This window comes from Gorilla gorilla, chromosome 13, assembly GCF_029281585.2.
Source record: "Gorilla gorilla gorilla isolate KB3781 chromosome 13, NHGRI_mGorGor1-v2.1_pri, whole genome shotgun sequence".
Classification (NCBI taxonomy): domain Eukaryota; kingdom Metazoa; phylum Chordata; class Mammalia; order Primates; family Hominidae; genus Gorilla; species Gorilla gorilla.
In genome coordinates this window covers 46,992,535-47,013,081 of record NC_073237.2, presented here as the reverse complement: position 1 = coordinate 47,013,081, position 20,547 = coordinate 46,992,535, and the positions used below count along the sequence as shown (strand labels likewise).

Sequence of the window (20,547 nt, the reverse complement as noted above, 5' to 3'; positions counted from 1 at the left end):
ATGGGTCATGGTTAGTAAATGGGAAGTCAAAACCTTGAACCTTGTGTTCTGACTATAGAGTCATCTCTCTCTAATCATCCTGCACAGATTTTTAAGAAAATAAAAATACCAACATATTTTACATTTTACCCCTTTTAACTATAGTAGAATTTTTTCAAAATTATATTAAAAATATAATAATTTGATTCCAAAAATTTTAGATTCACATATGGTTAGCCAAGCAAAGGAATTTTATTGCTCTTACTAGTTTCATTTGAATGGACATTTAATATTTGGCAAAAAATTTCAACTTCAGAATATGGCTTCTGTGATTTCCATAGCTAAACACTTTGAACACATTTTCTGAAAACTTACCATATTGTATTTGAATTGATTGTTCATCTGTCTGAAGAAGGTATGAAGTTATTGACATCTGTACTTGTATATTTAATCTTTATTTCTAGTCTGATTCTATAACTTTTAAATATAACTAATATAAAATAAATGATCTCTTCAGGTGTGTGATTTTATACATCTCCTAAAATTCTCCCTAGACTCTTTCCAAGAATCATATTCCTGTTCCAGCCCGTGTTATCATAGCTGGCTTAAGATTTCCTATAATAAACTACTCTTTTCAATTGTCACCCATTAGTAATTAATATCATTAATATTACCAAAATTACCTATCTTTTAAATCATACTATTTGAAAACTCTCTAGTATTCTGTCACGCCCCTTATTTACCCATTTTAAAATTATTGATACATAATAGTTGTTCATATTTATGGGGTACATGTGATATTTTGTTACATGCATACAATGTGAATTGTATGCATTGTGTGGGTAATTATAATATCCATTATCTCAAAAATTTATTTCTTTGTGTTGAGAACATTCTAGATCTTCTCTTACAGCTATTTTGAAACATACAATAAATTATTGCTAACTGTAGTTGCCCTACTGTACTGCTGAACACTAGAACTTATTCCTTCTATCTAACTGTATTTTTGTACACATTAACCAAGTTCTCTTCACCCCGACGCCTGCCACCCTTTGTAGCCTCTGGTAACCACCGTTCTACTCACTACCTTCAAGTGATCAATTTTATTTAGCACCTGCATGTGAGTGAGAATATGTGATATTTGTATTTGTGTGCCTGGCTTATTTTATTTATCATAATGTCCTTCATTACTCCCATCTTATTGGAAATGACAGGATTTTATTCCTTTGTCATGGCTAAATAGTATTCTATTGTGTATATATATCACATTTTCTTTATCCATTCATCTGTTGTTGGATAACTTGATTGATTCCGTATCTTGGCTGTTGTGAATAATGCTGCAGTAAACATGGGAATGGAGGTATTTTTGACATACTGATTTCGTTTCCTTTAGCTGTATACCCCAGTAATGGGATTCTTGGATCATATGGTAGTTCTATTTCTGGGTTTTTTGAAGAAACTCCATACTGTTTTCCATAGTGGCTGTACTAATTTGCATGTCCAACAATAGTGTATGAAAATTCCCTTTTCTGTACGTCCTCACCAGCATCTGTTAATTTTTGTCTTTTTGATAACAGCCATTTTGACTGGGGTGAGATGATACCTCAGTGTGGTTTTGATTTGCATATCACTTATGATTAATGACATTGAACATTTTTTCTTATACCTTTTGGCCATTTATGTCTGTTTTTAGAGAAATGTCTGTTCAAATCTTTTGCCCATTTTTAATTGTATTATTTGTTTTTGCTATTGAGTTCTTTGTATATTATTGTTATTAATCCCTTTTCAGATGGATACTTTGCGAATATTTTTTCTCATTATTTAGGTTGTCTCTTTGTTGATTGTTTCCATTGCTGTGCAGAAGCATTTTAGCTTGACATAATCCCATTTGTCTATTTTTGCTTTTGTTACCTGTGCTTTTGAGATCTTACTCAAAAAATATTGGCCCAAACCAGTGCCCTGAAGTGTTTTTTTCCCAGTGTTTCTTCCTAGTAGTTTCACAGTTGTGGGTTTCGTATTAAAGACTGTAATCCATTTTGATTTATTTACCCATTCCTGAGACTTCAGTGAGCCATTAATTAACAGTCCTAGGAACATTGTTTAATGTGTAGAAGATTAAGATCTGTCCCAGCTACATCACTTACTAGGTATAACACCTGAAGGAAGCAACACATTTTCTAAGTGATTAATTCCTTATCTTTAAAAAGATAAAGGATCAAACAAATATATTTCATAAACTAGGAAGCATCTTATTAAAGCACTTCTCTGCATGCTTAGGGATACTGATAACTCTTCTGCAAAAGTATTCCTCTACATTGTGTGTAAATAGTGGAATTGCTGCCTTTTTGTTTTCCATATTAAATCATTAGTTTTAAGGTAAAGTTATTTTCATCCTTATGGTGATCTTGTATCAATGTGAGAGACCCAGTACTTTGAAACATGAATGAAATGAAGTAAATCCAAACCTGGAGAAATCAGGGGAAATAGCAGACCACTAGAGACAAAAAGTAAAATTTATCAAGGCACTAAAAAAACAAAAAACAAAAACCTTCAATGGAATGAATGAATGACAGCTTAAACTGTCAGCCAACATGCTAAAAAATATTTGTAAAGCACAAGAAATTACAAGTGGCCTGATGTATTTGAAAAGAACCATAGAGAGTGTTTAGAAGTGAAATCATACAGTAAGTAAAATTAAAAGTTCACTGACTGTAATTACATACAGGAGAAGAGCTTCAGAATTAGTTAACTGGATGAGGGAAATGACTAGAAGATAGATAGAATAATTTATTCAGAATATGGCATAGAGACAAAGGAATGAAAAACACAGAAGATATATGAGTTATGAAGGGAAAAAGAAGGTCTGTCATTAATTAGGACTCCTGAAGGATGGGAGATTAAATGGTGAAAATTTTTTTTTCAAGAGAAGTTAGAATGGCAACTGACTTCTCAAAAGCAATAGTAGAAACCATAAGACAGTGGAACAGATCTTCAGTGTGTGCTGAAATAAAATGCATCAGTATAAATTCTATTCTCTGTTAAAATATTTCTTAAAATGAGGATCAGGCCAAGTGTGGTGGCTCATGCCTGTAATCTCAGCACTTTGGAAGGCAGAGGTGGGCAGATCACCTGAGGTCATGAGTTCGAGACCAGCCTGACCAACATAGTGAAACCCCGTCCCTACTAAAAATACAAACAATTAGCCGGGCATGGTGGCATGTGCCTGTAATCCTAGCTACTCAGGAGGCTGAGGCAGGAGAATAGCTTGAGCCCAGGAGGCAGAGGTTGCAGTGAGCTGAGATCATGCCACTGCACTGCAGCCTGGGTGACAGAGCAAGACTCTAACTCAAAAAAAAAAAAAAAAAAAAAACAAAGATTAGGAACAGAAAAAAAATGTCTAACCTCCAAATCTAACATTATTCTCCACTAAATTCCTCACTAGAGGAAGCTATTTGATTAGAGTAAAAGTGATCTGAGATATAATAAAATTGAAGAGTAAAAAAAGTGACAAATAGCTTGACTTATAACTGTCTTTAAAGTTAAGCTTTAAGTATGATGCTTACTGTACATTTTGATAGATAACATATCAAGTTAAGAAAGTTTTCTTCTATTTTTAGCTTTCTTTTTTTTTTTTGAAATGGAGTCTTGCTCTGTCGCCCAAGCTGGAGTGCAATGGCGCGATCTTGACTCACTGCAGCCTCCGCCTCCTGGGTTCAAGCAATTCTCCTGCCTCGGCCTCCTAAGTAGCTGGGATTACAGGTGCCTGCCACCATGCCTGGCTAATTTTTGTATTTTTTAGTAGAGAGGGGGTTTCACCATGTTGGCCAGGCTGGTCTCGAACTCCTGACCTCAGGTGATCCACCCACCTCGGCCTCCCAAAGTGCTAGGATTACAGGCGTGAGCCACCGTGCCCAGCCCTATTTTTAGCTTTCTAAGAGTTTGTAGTGGTTTTTTTTGTTTCTTTTTTGTTGTTGTTGAGACAGGGTCTTTCTCTGTTGCCCAGGCTAGAGTGCAATGACGTGATCATGGCTCACTGTAACCTCAAACTGCTGGGTGTGTGTCACCATGCCCAACTATTTTAAAAATTTTTTTGTAGAGATGGGATCTCACTTTGTTGCTCAGGGTTGTCTTGAATACCTGGCCTCAAGCAGTCCTCTCACCTTGGCCTCCCAAAGTTCCGGGATTATAGGCATGAACTACCATGCCCAGCCTGTAAGAGTTTTTAATTAGGAAAAATTGTTTAGTTAAATAACTTTTTGAAATTTATGGAGATGATAATAAGAGTTTTCCCCAATTTACTCTGTTGATATAGTGAATTACATTAATAGGTTTCCTTATGCTGATCTATTCTTATATTCTGGGGGTAAACTCTACTTAATGTTATTGTTCTCTTATTAGATTATATAACTGCAAGATCTGTAGTGATAGTCCTTGTTTCATTTCTGATAAGAGGATTTGTGTCTTCTTTTTATTTTTCTTGTTCTTGCTAGAAACAACAATTTAGTTGATTTTTCAAGAGCCAGCTTTTTGTTTCATTGATTTTCTTTGTTTTTCTATTGTCAGTTTTATTTATTTCTGCTCTTATCTTTATTAGTTCCTTTTTTTCTGCTTGCTTTGGGTTTATTTTGGTCTTTTTCTAACTGCTTGCTATAGGATCTTAGAATTTCTCTTTTCTGATATAACTGTTTAGTGCTATAAATTTCCCTTCCATCACTGCTTTAGCTGCATCCCATATTCTTTTAATATACTATATTTTACATTTCATTACGTTCTTGCTTTTTAAATTTTCTCTGAACCTTCCTCTTTGACTTGTGTATTATTTAAAAATATATTGTTTAATTTATGAGTGTTTGCAGGTTTTCCTTTTTCTTTTTTGTTATCAAATTTTAGTTTTATTCCATTATGACCAGAGGCTAGTCTGTGTATATTTCCAAATTTGTTGAGGTTGGTTTTATGGTCTAGATATGGTCTATCTTGTTGAATATTTCATGGGAACTTGAACAAAATTACGATTTCAGCTGCTGTTGAATAGAGTGTTTTATAGTATTTGGTAGCAATTAAGTATGTTTAATTAAGGTATGTACTTTTTTTTAAGTATGTAGGTTGTCTGTGAAGTCTCTCTTCATTCCTGAAGGATATAGAATTTGCAGACAACAGTTCTTTAAGAAAAAAAAAAGTTGTTGTTTTGGAAAACAATTGTGCCACTTTTCTTTTGGCCTCCATAGTTTCAGTTAAGAAATCTACTGTCATTCAAATTAGCATATCCCTATAAGTAATGCATTATTTCTGTCTGGCTACTTTCAAGATTTTTTTGTCTTTCATTATTAAAAGTTGGCTTTTAAAAGTAGTCCATTACTTAAATTTTGACTTCTCCAAAAACAAGTTATTAAGAATGTATTCTGTATTGCAAGATAATATTTTTTCTTCCTGACTGTACGAGACTAGAAAAACTGTCTTTAAATAATCAATTACTCTTGGCTTATTTCTGCCCTGCTTTACCTCGGTTCTGGAGCTTAGTGCCTAGAGTTCTACTAGGAATATTCAGTGGTTTTGTTTTTTGGTTGTTGTTTGTTTCTAAGAGATATTTTTGGAAAGAGAGGCACTCATTCTGGTCTCATCTGCTTTATAGTTTGTACAAAGCCCTTACTGTTCCAATAATGCTTTCTGGACTTAGTTATTTTTATGAATTTATTTTTATACTGCATTTGCATTCCAGTGGTATAACTACCCCTCCAAAAATGGTACCTTTTAAACTTTTATTTAAGATAATGCACTGTCACAATGGCTGTTAAGACTATGATTAAAAGATGGTAGGAGGAGCATTTTGAAATGTGAAGTGGAATTTGACCATAGACTATGAAAGGTAGTGAGAGTACTCAAAGAGTGGCTCTTTTTTTTTTTTTTTCTTTGAGACGGAGTTTCGCTGTTGTTGCCTAGGATGGAGTGCAGTGGCGCGATCTCGGCTCACTGCAGCCTCTGTCCACCCCGGATTCAAGAGATTCTCCTGCTTCAGCCTCCTGAGTAACTGGGATTACAGGTGCATGCCAACACGTCCGGCTAATTTTTGTATTTTTAGTAGAGACAGGGTTTCACCACGTTGGCCAGGCTGGTCTGAAACACCCGACCTCAGGTGATCCACCCGTCTTGGCCTCCCCAAGTGCTAGGATTACACGTGTAAGCCATCGTGCCCGGCCAGGGTAGCTCCTTTTTTACGGGCACACTTCACATCTGACCTGTCAAGGTAACAAATTCCCTAGCCCTCGTCCACCCAGCTGGTATTTCCAGATCTTTATATTAGAATGTGGCTGTGCCTCTAGGCTAGGGGATATAAGAGAAACAAATAAATGTATTTCCTTATTCTTATCCAAGTGGTGGTCTAGCCTCCTTTTGTGATATTTATTTACTTTTTACATTATAAACAATTTAAAAGCAAGAATATGCTTTACCTAATTTTGTATGTTCTATAGTGCCCACACCATAATTTGATAAATATTACATATTTTCTCAATATTCATAGAAAACATTATATACTATTGTTTAGTTTATGATTAAACATCATTATCTTCTCTGATTTATTGATGAATTATTGATTCCCCTACCGTCTGAGTCAGATCCAGCTAAATTCTGCAGTAGCACGTTTTGCTGCAGAAACTTTTTTGGCAATGGCAATCTTAAAGCAGTTTCCTTTTTAGAATTTGAGTTTTCAAATTTGCTTCATATGTTGTCCAATTACATTAACCAAATAATCTTAAATTAGTTTAATCAAGCCTCAAATAAAAGACTTTTGCTAAGTGTCAGAATTTGGAATTAAAAACAGCAGAGCACAGCCCATTCAACAAATGCCTTGGGTTTTCTAGTTAATCTAGCATATAAACATTGAGCATGAAAACTACTAAATCTGAAGAGACCTTTAGCAAACCCTTTAACACTAAAAGGGCCTTATTTCATGGATCTTCATTTTAAAAATTTCTGTATTTGGAGTTATGTGATTGTTATTGTATCCAAACTTATATTTGTCGTTGGTTTATATTTATTTACAGAATTCTTATTTGAAAGATAAAAGGTATCGAACTGTACCAGAGCCATTTTTTTTTCCTGTCAGGAATTGCAGAATTTTAAATAGCCTCATTTCCGTTTTTGTGATCTGTGTTCATACCGCTAGTAATAATGAAGTAGAAAACTACTCTTTTTGTACCTTATTGCTAATCTCCAGAGTTTTCTTTTACCTTACCCCAGTAGTTTGTGTAGTACACATTCCTTGTAGGGTATTCATTTTATATACGTCAGATTCTCTAGGGCCGTGGCTTTTGCCAGATGAAGCACTTTTGATTTTGAGGCTGATGAAACACAGTGCGGTTATTGATCTGTGCGTGACATAGCCTGTCTCTCTCCTAGCAGAGTGTAGCAACATTTATCCAGGAATTTGTGAAATGTCACTCGGATCATGTTCGCAAGGTAAACTGTGCAAAACCCAGGATCAGAGCTGAGAATCCATGTGGAATTGGACATGACTGTCTTATTCCTATGTCCTGTCTTCTATTCTAGATGAAGCAAGTGGTGTTTGTTAACAGAATATCTGTGTCCTATATTAGACTTTGTAGGAAACTATTATTACCACTTGGAACACTGTATACTATAAAATTATACTTCTTATACTCTGTTTTCAGATTCATTTCTTATCTTACCAAAGAAAATATTAATATGAGAATATGTGACCTGAATAGCATCAGTTAGAAATTTCTTTTCTGTTTAAAATAAAGCAGTGTTATAATATATTGCACAATTTTGTATTTCTGGTAGTGTCCTGATTTTTTACATCAACATACTTTCAGATAGGTGTGTCTCATCAATATCAATATTTCAGGAAGTGAAAAATTGTAGCATATTTATCACTATTGAATTGATATACTATTTAACTGTGCATATATTTTAGAGTATGGTTTTAAATGACTAGAATATTGGTATGCACATGGATAAGTATGTTGGTTACAATTCAATTTAGTTTAATGTACCTAACACATGTAAAGCGCTATAATAATGGGATATTCAACAATGAATTAAATATGATCCTTGTCCCCGATAATAACACAGTTGAACATATGTATAATAATAAAAGGAAACTGTGAGATATAGAGATATATATGCATATGTGTGCGTGTGTATATATACCATGGATGTTTAAATGCACGTGGAGAGAGAGAGTTATTTGTTCCTGTCATTCTTGATTAAGGCTTTTGAAGGAGTGGTATTTGGGTTTAACCTTAAGGTTTTGTATGATTTTGGAAGTTGTGTGCATTGAGCAAAGTCATTAGAAGAAAGGATAGCTTGAAAAGACATCTAGCTGACATAGCAGTTTGTTGAGAATAGTGAATAATCTGGTTTGGCTGTGGTTCTCAACCCTGACCACTTATTATCCTCACCTAGGGAACTTTGAAAAATACTTGTGCCAAGGCCTGACCATAGACCAATTAAATTTGAATATCTAAGAGTTAGGCCCTGTACCTTGGTAGTTTTTTAAAGCTCTCAGGTGATTCTGATGTAGAATAAGGACTGAGACTAAGGCTTGAGAGACTAGAGATTGAATGCAAGCAACTAGATAAATTATTGTTTAAATATCAAGGCAAAAGATGATTAGGAAGAGATCTAGACAATATTAGTAGAAATAGTAAGTTTTTTAAAAAACAAGAGACTTTGCAGTGTTATAACCCCAAAAGTTTGATGACTAATTGCATATAGGAAGGTAAAGAAAAAAGAGGTATTTAAGATATTTTTCAGGTTTTTAACAAAGTGAGTAGAAAGTTGATGATAGAAGAATTGTATTTGTGACAATGTAATATACTAAATATTGTGGTGAGAAAATACCAAGAAAGTTGAATAAAATATTAAAAAGGGCCTCATAAATGCATACTAGAACTTGCAAAAAGAATTAAAAAGAAACTAAATCCTTAGGATCTAAAATCAACAACAGCTTATTGTTTGTAGCCAAATGGTAATTTGTTAGTGAACTGGAAATATCAAGTAAGTAGTAGGATATATGAGTTTAAAATTTAGGGGATAAGCCTGGGCTAGACATATAAATTTTGCAGCCATGAGTATGTAGATGGCATTTAAAAATGAAGCTGAATGAAATCACCAAGGGCGTGGAGATAGGTACAAAAGAGATAAGGTCCAAGATCTGAGCTCTAGGCCCTCCAATATTTAGAAGTTGGACAGATGAGAAAGGACCAGAAAGGAGAGCCAGTGAAAGGGAAAAGCAAGAGAAAAGAGTATCTTAGTAGCCAAATGGTTAAAGTATATCAAGAAGGGAATGATATACTTTATCATTCTCTATGCCAACTGCTGCTTATTAGAATCAGTTCATGGGAGGAATTGAGGAATGGGAACAGAAAGAGAGGAATTGGAGGATATAATTAAATACGCATACATTTTAGAGTTATTTTGAGGAGATTTGCTGGAAAAGGGAGCAGAGAGCCTCTAAAATATAAACATCTAATAACTTAGGCTCAAAATAAATAATTCATGTATTGATAATATCAGTACTTTTAAGTAATGCTGATAAAAAGTCATTAAAGATATACATTATTTTAACAGAGCAATAAAAAGTCTTTCTCTAAGTATTTATCAAAAATGTTCACGTAACTAGGCCACAAAACAACATTCCATAAATTTCAAAGGATTTGTATCATATAAATAATATTATCTAACACAACTGAAGTAGAAAATACTTTAAAAAGTTAACTTAAAAATATCTGATGCGAATTTATAGAGGCATTTCTAAAAACTAATGGGTCAAAGAAGAAAACAAAATGAAAATGAAAAATACTTCAGATTGAATCACAATGAAATAACACAGATGGAAACTTTTAGAATGTGACTAAGGTGGTACTCAGATGGAAATTTATATCCTTAAATACTTGTAGTAAGATTAGAAGAAGTCTAAGAATCACAGAGCTAAACATTTTATTTAAGAATGAGAAACTGAATAAACCCAGTGTTGTAGACTAAATATATGTGTTCCCCCATAATTCATAACCCCCAATGTGATCATTTCAAAAGTGGAGTCTTTGAGAATTAGTTCATGAGGGCGGGGCCCCCATGATGGGATTAATGCCCTTATAAAAAGAGGAAGAAACAGGAGATCTCTCTGCTCTCTGCCACATGGCAACTTGGAAAAATGGCCTCACCAGACACCAGATCTATCCACAACTTAATCTTGGACTTCCCACCATCCAGATCATAATAAATAAATAAAAGAACTGAAAACATAAGTGCACATAAAAAACTTGTACATTAATTGATAGAAGCATTATTCATAGTAGCCCAAAGGGGAAACAACCTATGGGTCCATCAACTTATGAATGGAGAAAAAACTGTGGTGTATCCATACAGTGGATTATCATTCATTAATAAAAAGGAATAAAATACTAACATATGTTACAATATGGATGAACCTTGAAAGCATATTGCTGAGTGGAAGAAGCTAATAATAAAAGACCATATACAGTATGATTCTACTTATATAAAATGTCCAGAAAAGGCAAAATCCATAGACAGAAATTGGATTCAGTGGTTGACTAGAGCCAGGGATGGGAAAGGAGTTTCTGTAAATGGGCATGAGGTTCTTTAGAAGTACTCTACAGCTAGTGTGTGGTGATAATTGCACAACCCTGTAAATATACGAAACATCCTTAAGAAATAAACTTAAAGAAGTGTACACCTTAAAAAGATAAAAACATGCCAACCAAGAATATTATGTCTGGCAAAACTGTCTTCAAAAATGAAAGTGAAAGAGACTTTCCCAGACAAACAAAAGTAGAGTGACTTCATCACCACTAGACCTTTCTTAGAAGAAATACTAAACTGAGTTCTTCAAGTTGAAACAAAAAGATGCTAAACAGCAATATTTAAAAGCATGTGAAAGTATAAAGGTCACTGGTAAAGGTAAATAGTGGTGTGTAATCACTTTTTATTCTGGCATAGAAAATACAATAATAGGTATTAAAAAACATAACTAAAAATATGATAATGAATACGTAATATAAAAAGATGTAATTTGTTTCACCAAATTACATGTGAGAAGTAAACGTATGAATAATTTGTATGTGATTGAAGTTATGTTGTTATGAGCTTAAAAGATTGTTATAAACAATATATTTTATGTAAGCTCCATGGTGATCACGAAGAAAATACCTATAGAAGATACACGAAGAAAGTGAAAAAGGAGTCAAAATGTGTCACTGCAAAAAAAAAAAAAATCAATGAAATACAATGAAAGATAGCAACAGAGGAAAAGAGAGACAAAAGAGCTATAAGACAGAAAACAAGGTAGCAATAGGAAATTTTTTCACCATCAATAATTAAATATAAATGGATTACATTCCCCAGTCAAGAGATGGAGAGTTGCCGAATGGATTAAAAAAACAGAATTCAACTATATCCTGTCTCTATGAGACTCACTTTAGTTTTAACGACACAGGCTTATTAGTGAAGGGATGGAAAACTATATTCCATACAAAGGGTAAGCAAAGGAGAGAAGGGGTGGCTATACCAATATCAGATATTAAATCAAAAACCATTATAAGAGACAAAGACATTCACCTGAAAGAAGGGCCTATTCACCAAGAAGATAAAACAGTTATAAATATTTATGTGGCAAACCTCAGAACTCCTGTATGTATAGGAAGCAAACTTTGACAGCTGAAGGGAGAAATAGGCAGCAACACAATAATAGGAGGCGTAAGTACTCCACTTTCAACAATGGATATCGAACAAGATTAATATGGAATCAGAGGACTTGAACAAGACTGTGGACCAATTGAACCTAACAGATGTGTAGAGAATACTCTACCCAACAACAGCAGAATATATATTCTTCTCAAGTGCACATGAAATATTTTCCAGGATAGACTACACGTTAGGCCAAAAACATACCTTAAATTTAAGGTTGAAATAATACAAGGTATCTTTTCTGATCATAATGGTATGAAGCTAAAGATCAATAGCAGAAGGAGAACTGTAAAATCCACAAATGTGTAGAAATTAAACAAAACATTCTCTGTTTTTGAGACAGAGTCTCGCTCTGTCACCCAGGCTGGAGTGCAGTGGCATGATCTCAGCTCACTGCAACCTGCACCTTCTGGGTTCAAGTGATTCTCCTGCCTCAGCCTCCTGAGTAGCTGGGATTACAGGCGCGAGCCCACCATGCCTGGCTAATTTTTTGTATTTTTGGAGAGACAAGGTTTCGCCATGTTGACCAGGCTGGTCTCAAACTCCTGACCTCAAGTGATTCACTCGCCTTGGCCTCTTAAAGTGCTGGGATTACAGGTGTAAGCCACCATGCCCAGCTAAACCAAACACTCTTAAACAACCAATGGGTTAAAGATGTCACAAAGAAAATTAGAAAATACCTTGAGACAAATGAAAATGAAAACATAACATACCTGAATGTATGGGCTGCAAGCATAAGCAGTTGTAAGAGGGAAGTTTATGTACTGTACACTCGAAAATTTGTTAAGAAAGTAGATCTCATGTTTTTTTACCACAATAAAAAAGGTAAAATTTTTTTGATAAAATTAAATATCTGTTCATGATAAAAATTGTCTTAGCAAACTAGGACTAGCAGGGAACTTTCTTATTCTGTTAAAAGGTGTCTACCAAAAACCTGAAACAGTTCTGTTAAAAGGTGTCTACCAAAAACCTGAACTAGCCATCATACTTAAAGAAGTTAGATGCATTCTTTTTGAAATCAGGAAGAATACTTCTATGCCTGCTATCATTGTTTGTCTTTGATGTTGTACTTGAGTACCTAACCAGCACATTAATATAAGAGACAGAAGTGAAAGTTAAATATATTAGAAATGAAGAAACAAAACCATCATTAGTTCCCATGCATTATGCTTGTCTCCACAGAATCTGAAGACAAATTACTATAATTAATAAGAGATTTCAGCAAGATTGCTGGATCAGTAATATACTAAGATAATAGGACTCATATTCACCAGCAATCAACAGAATATGCAATTTAAAAGAAAAAATATTGTTTAAATAATAGCAGGTATTGTGTGGTATCTAGGAAGGGAAGTTGTATTACAATTTCAGGGATTGTTAAAATGTGAAATAGTGTCTTTAAATTGCTATATGGTTGAGGAGTCTATATGTGTATATATTCTAAAAGTATAAAGAAAGGTAAGGGAAAAATAAACAACAAAGTTATTCAGGATAGTGATTATTTCTGGTGGATCAGGAGAGACGTTCATAGCTTCAACTGTATTGGTAATATATTGTCTTAGTTGACTGGTTAACACATGGGCATTCATTGTATTTTTCTTTATATACCTATGGTATATTGAAATATTTCATTAAAAATGAAGAAGGAAATCTACTGATGTCATTAGCCCAGAGAAAGAATGCTGGAGGTGGAACAAATCTTTGCAGCAAGATCTTAAGTTTGGGGGAGTTAGTTATCTGCTATATGGGCAAAGAGGAGTCAGAGAAGGAGATCCAAAAGAACTGTACAGAGAATGTGGAGGAAAAATTGAGTACTTTAATAAAGAAACAAGGGAGAGAAAGTTTTTAACAAGAAAAAGAGAAGCTTTGGTCAACAGTGTCAGATCCCATAGAGGAACTGATAATAGAAAACTGAGAAGAGACTGTTGGACTTTACTAAGAAGACTGTATTAACAAGACTGTCTTGATAGCAAGTGATAGAAACAGACTTCAAACTAACATAAGAAAAAAACACAAAATCAAAGGATGAACTGTAGATCATAGACTTGGTAAAGGTACAGAAAATTGCAGACAGACACTCTAATGTTTTTAATGCTTCTTTCTCACATCTCTTCATTCCAGACCAGATCAGCTTTCTCCATGCCGCTCTGGCCATGCGTATTGGCCATGTGGTAAGCCTACATTCTTATAGCTCTACCTCAGAGAAGGAAAGAACTACTCATTCTCATCTTCTACTCTTCCTCTAATTTACAAGATAGTTAAATTTGCGGAGCCACGGGAATACAAATACTTTGTCTGTATGTCATTTTGAGTTAGGATTTAGGTTATTTCATTATATGTTAATTGTCACCTACATGAGTAATTGACAGGAATTTCAGAGTCATGAGGGTACAGAGTAGTTTCTATTGGGCAGGACTGATTATACATTGCAGTACTTATGTATTCTTTGCTGTCACCCACTTCAGTTGCCAATCATTGTGGCACTCAAAAGTGCCCCAACAAATTTCCAAAATACACACACATCTGGATAGTATGTACTATTTGAGAACTACTGATTTAGAAGAAAAGCAGATCAACTGGCTTGATTAATAAAAATGGAAGAACACCTAGACTTACCCTCTTACTAAAGATCTACATGAATCATTGTCCTTGATGTAGCATAACTGCCTGAGAGTCAGGTATTTATTTGACTTTATTTATTGAGTGACCTACTTTGTTAGGTCAAGCCTTTTTACTTGAAAGAATATGATAAACAGAAAACAATTCTGAATAGAAAATGAAGGGAAGGATGATGGTAGAAGTTCCTATGTGGAATTTTGCGTGTTGGAAAAAATAGCTTTTCAGTGAAATCTATGAGAAATACCTTGAATAATATAGTATAGGTCAAAACTTTGCAAATCTCTTTTTTCTATATAAAAGAAATTTCTACTCTATGCTATGAAAGACTTTTTTTGGTGATTTTTACATATGTTGGTCCTTAGTTTTTTAAAATCCCATTTTAAATGGTATCAGTAACTTTTTATTTTATCAAATCCAAAGATTTTTAAAAGTCCTTTCTAAAAATGTCCATTTTTCACTATCTTGAACCTTATGAAATTTATACAGGGAATAGAAAAAAACATTATTGCTTCTCTTGAGAATTTTTGTAGGGTATATTTATAAATGATCAACATCATATGAATACTTAGTACTGCTGCTGTTAAATTTGTAATGAGTTGTAGGGTTTTGAAATTCCCTGACTGGCTTTCATCCAAGCACTTTATTTGCAAGACTTAGATACGGTACAACCAACGAGAGACGTACAGTTAACTATTGACCCTATCATGAAAATATTTCAGTTTTTAAGTATTAAGATGTTATTCATATTTAGGATACATTTAAGAAACATATATCTTTCGCTAGCTTGAATATATGAATTTGGAGCTGCAAATGATGATCTTTAGCCTTTGACTCTATAACCCCCAAAGTTGGTAATATTTAATTTAGATTAATGTGATAAGGTAGTCTTCCTAAGAACTGATTCAAATGTAATTTAATGTTTATATTCATACTTTTCAGAGGCTTACTGAGAAATTCTTTATCTTATAAAATTTAAATTTCAGAAATATATCATGGTCTATTATAAATTTTTAGAAGTCAAAAATTATTCTAAGGAATACTGATGCCTCTCTTTTGAAGCTTATGTAGGAATTAAGTATTATGAGCAATTTAATACTATATATGGATATTGATTTCCTCTGGCTAGTCCACAAAGGCCTTTTAGAGCAATAAAATACCATAAAATAAGAAGTAATACTATTGTAATAGCACACCACAAGGACAAGAAAACAGTCAAATAAAAGTATTGAAATCTGATTTTTAGGAAAACCAAGTTTAATCAGAGATGAATCAGCAGTCTTCATGAGACTTCTGCAGATATTTGATAGTCTGTTTCTGATAACTCAGTCATTATAATTGTACTTTAAAAGTTATGGCCTCTTTTCATGTGTATGTCTTTAAAATTTATGAATGGGGTATTTCACATAGACTGCAGTCAAAGAATCTCTCATCCGCATTTACTCTGAGAGAAATTGCATGGTGGGCAACTCACTGCCATCAGGGTCCCAGAGCTTCTCCCGCTGCGGTGTCAGCTACAGGAACCTTATCCCAGCTCAAAACTAGATGCTATCACATATCCTGTTGCCTGTCTGCGCTCCCATAGGAAAGTAGTAATTAAGTTCCAACAGAGCCGTGTTGCCAAGCCTAAAGACAATCCTGGTGCCATAAAACTGGCAGATACATTCAGCCAGCTCACGAATACACTTTGGGGCCCTCCCCATAGTTGAGGTTGCAGAGGTTTCCTGTGTTGAGAAAAAAGTGTTTGGAAAAGTTCTCCCAAACTGCCCTGGCTTGGCTTTAAACGTGTTGGCGTACACAGTTGCGGTCCGCTGGCCTAGCGTGCTTCTCCACCTAGGTGGTCGCCTGCACTCTGCTCCGGTGCTGTGCATGCTGAATCCTTGGACACTTGTTGGTCCCCCGAGGTGAAACTATCAGCAGGACTCACAGTTTATCACCATGGGTGCCAACATCCCACCTCAGAGAAATGCTGGAAAAACTGAATCAAATATGAGTGGTTTATTCAACTGAAGTTCAAAATCTTTGATGAAGCTTATATCCCTTGTAGTGTAGCCTGTCAGTTCCTGGTTAACTTTCAGCAAAACACATTTTCTTGGTAACAATGACCATGGCATGTGAAAGACATGATTTAAGTGAATGTCTGCCTTACTTTCAAACAGCAAATGATGCTGTCCTTAAGTGGCAGCCCAGGTCTCGCCACATGCCTATCCAGTTGATGGTGTGGCTGGTCTTTCATATGGGAAGACTGTACTTGGCTGATCATCTTCTGTTCATTTCCAGAAGTGAGCTCCAAGGGAACTGTTCAGTAACTTCATGTAAGTTTACAGATAAATTCCTTTTGAAGTTTCCGGGCCATGGTTTGAAGAAAGGCCATGGGAAGCGTCTTTTGTTCCATGGGAAAAATGAAAAGTCGCCTTTTCTGCATAACCTAGAAGATCAGGGAGTTTGAGGCCAAGTACCGTACTCCCTTCATTGTTTCCAACCATGGTGTTTTAACTGCCCATTAATTTCCTTAATTCAGTTATTTCAAAGGTAACATCTAACCCATTTGGAAATGCATTGTCACCTTGACATGTATCACTCAAAAAATTCACTTGTCTAAAAAATTCCTGGATGAAGAAATTTTTCACGGGCTTCATGAGAGTTCCACATTACCTCAATGAGATTTTTAGCCTTAAAAACATCTCCAGTTTTACAAACGGTGATATTATCTTTATTTAGTCCATCCAAGCCCATAAAAATGGGCATGTTGAACAGCCAGATCTTTGTTTTTAAGAATTTCCTGTTTAGCTTCACTTTCACCTTCAGCAAATTCAGTTTCATTTTCTGATGCTCCAAAGGCAGATCCTCTTGGTGGAAGAGGCTCCAAACTCTGCGTGTACAATGTCCTCATGCTTCCTTCTCCTGCTGCCACCTCAGAGAGCTCCCCAGGCCTGACCAAGCCTTGGTTATGAGGGCAGGAGGCTGCCGTTCTTTACTTAGATACAGATAATGCTGTTAACATCACCCTGAAACATCAAGTATTATTTTTGTTGATCTGGCATGTTTATTTTTTTTCTTGGTTCTTTGAGTGGACATTCACTTAAAACATCTTTAAATTGGGATGGATTCTTTTCTTCTTACTGCCACTCAACTCCAGTAACAAAAAAATATTGACAAAGAGGGTGAAGGAAGAATATAATTAAAGTGGTGAATAGTAAATAGGACATGTGAGGAATAGCTATTTCTATGTTGAATTAACTGAATTTAAGCAGGAGAAGGAGAGTGAAAAAGAGGAGTTCCGAAAGACATTGCACAGTTTCTCCTTTAGGACATCAAATAGCGCTACCATCCTCTTTCTTTCCTATTGAGGAAAGGAGTCAGAATGGGTATGCATTGCAACCTCATAGTCATTAGTAAGCATGTCATATGTAAGTCTCGTGTTTAGGAGGGCTATGACTGAACTCATAATATTACCATATAAACATTGAGAAATTATGTTGGTAGTGAGGATGATGAATTATTCTGGATATACTTTTGGTTCCCATTATCTGTCCCAGTATTTAGTACCTGGTATTTAGTTTTCAAGAGAGCTTTTCTTCTAGCATTAGGTATATCTCCCAGTGCTATCCCTCCCCCCTCCCCCCCCCCCCACAACAGTCCCCAGAGTGTGATGTTCCCCTTCCTGTGTCCATGTGATCTCATTGTTCAATTCCCACCTATGAGTGAGAATATGCGGTGTTTGGTTTTTTGTTCTTGCGATAGTTTACTGAGAATTAGTGGGTGCAGTGCACCAGCGTGGCACATGTATACATATGTAACTAACCTGCACAATGTGCACATGTACCCTAAAACTTAAAGTATAATAATAAAAGAAAAAAAAAGAGAGAGCTTTTCTTCTCGTAACTTAAACAGAAGATTTGAAATAACAACAAACCAACAGTCAAACTCTTTTTTCTGTGAATAGACAAATATTTATTTTTCCCGTGAATACTTGAAAGTCAATTGTATTAGTTGACTTTCTAAATTTCACATATAACGTGTTTTTACTATCCATTATTTTCCCCGTACTTGTGGGAACAGAAGTTTAAGTGATGTGGTTCAACAAATCCAATTAAAATGCGTTCATTTAGTTATTCAGATTATTTTGAAAGACACTACCTTGCTAATATCACATAGGTTAAAATTTGCTATAAAGGCATATAATGTTAAAACTATTCATATAAATTAAAAGTACTTGTTAAATGTTTTGAGTATTTTTGGTCTTTCAGAATTAAAAGTATTAGTAAACTGTTTTGAATAATTTGACACTTGAAATAATAGTGTTGATTTTCATTTTGAGAAATATTTAAACATAGTTACAAAATATTTAATTGGACATTAGCTAGAACTTGTGTTACAAAGTATAAGGGCATTGAATTAATTTAACTCCTTGTAAATGTTATTGAGAGTAGCGTATCTCTTATCCATATGCAGATATCCATATTTCTCTGATAGAACCTAATTTGAACACATCAAGACAGATTGGCATTTTCAGACCCATAAAAAAACTGCTTTGTTAATTGCAAACCATATTTAGTATGACCTTATAACAAAGTAGCACCTTAAGTGTCATGCTTTGTCTTTAATGTGCACACTGGAGCTGGGTTCATCTGTAGCAGACAACTACACTTCATGAAAAGAGTTTTTTTTTCTTGATAGGCAATTAGCAGTAATTAGGAAGATTCACCTCAATAAGATGTCAACATGAGATTGTTTAAAAAAGTTGAATGTCAGTGACTTAAAAAAGGAAGTTCCTCTGACACCTATGTATGGCATGTGAAACGTGAAATGTTAATTTAACTTTTCTGCTTATTATTCATGCACAATATTATTTTGTCATTCAGACTCTGCACTGACAGAGTGTAAGGGTGTTAAAATAGTGTTGCTGGAATAAAAAGAGGATTAATCTACCATTGGCCAATTAGCCAAAAGGTACTTAATGGTCTCTAAAGGCTACTGAAGTCTAACTACTAGCAAAAGCATTGGTGAAAAGTCCTCTATATTACCTTCATTTGCTTGACATTTTGTGAAACATAGTGTAGCCCTTTCATAACTGCAGTTGTCAGAAAATAGTATATAAATGAGTGATGCAGTAACTCAGTGGATTTTTCAGAAGAAATTTTGTTACATAAATAATTACATCTCTGCCTAAGATTTGTTTTTGGTTATTGGTTTTTAATTTTTAATTCTTTCTCTTAGTGATCTCAAGTATTGTAACAAGAAAATTAATGTTTTAAATTTAAAAGTCTTTTAAATTACTAAACTTGGAAGTTATTAATCTGAACTATTTACCTTTTTAAATAAGTTGTATGGAAAATATTTGTTAATGACATAGAAAATGATAGCATTGTCTTGATAACTCATACATTTGAATTGACTGTGAATTTAGTCCTATACCTGGACAGCATACAGAATTTTATTTCTTTCAGTTTTATCCCCTTTAAAAGTATAATATTCTCAATAAAAGAACGTTGATTCTATTCACAGGAGGGAGAATATCATTAAGATTATGGTGACTTTCTAGGGAGTTCTTGCCTGTAGAATTTACATATATCCTGTTCAATTAGAATTTTCTCTCCAGTCTCATTTATTTACATTCTGGTAACAGAATTTATGTTGTAATTTTTTAGAAACACAATAATAAGATTTTAAAATTGCTGCCTGTACTTAATTATGAATCAGAATAATCGGATTATGAGAATATAAATGAACTTATTTCTGTATTCAACATTAAATAGTCTTAAGTCAGTCCTAAGCAGAATTTAAGATGAGAGATTTTGGAGAAGTTATTGGAAACAGATCATTCTCGTTTAATGATTGCTTTTCTCTACTTGGATTGTCAAGCCCTTTGTCTTTCAAAATGAGAAAGAAAACTTGGAGAGTACATTATTGTTATAGATGGGAACTAAGCCTCACTTTTTACTCTGGTTACTGATTGGCCTTTTTCAGTATTGAGCGTCTCACCGTTGCTCCAGCATGGACTGCAAAGTGTTCTTTGGCCACCAGCTGTTTCCTCCATGGGCTTCCAAGAAACCCTGATCCAGTGTCTCTGGCATTCCACCTCATGTTTGGCTGGATTTACTAGAATTTTGTGTCTTTATGTTTCAGACTCCACTATCCCAACTAAGAATATTTCCAAATTTTTTAAATGGTTCATTACTTTAAATTTTTAATCCAGTTGTAAAAAACAAATGGGAAAGACTG

The 20,547-nt window shown here is 34.5% G+C and overlaps 1 protein-coding gene and 1 pseudogene across 11 annotated transcripts in view; one reads left to right on the top strand and one right to left on the bottom strand.

The window, feature by feature from the left end:
- CNTLN (centlein) overlaps positions 1 to 20,547 on the top strand; it is a 365,528-nt gene that overhangs the window by 300,836 nt on the left and 44,145 nt on the right. The window lies entirely within an intron of this gene.
- LOC101125230 (sorting and assembly machinery component 50 homolog) lies at positions 15,792 to 17,215 on the bottom strand (annotated as a pseudogene).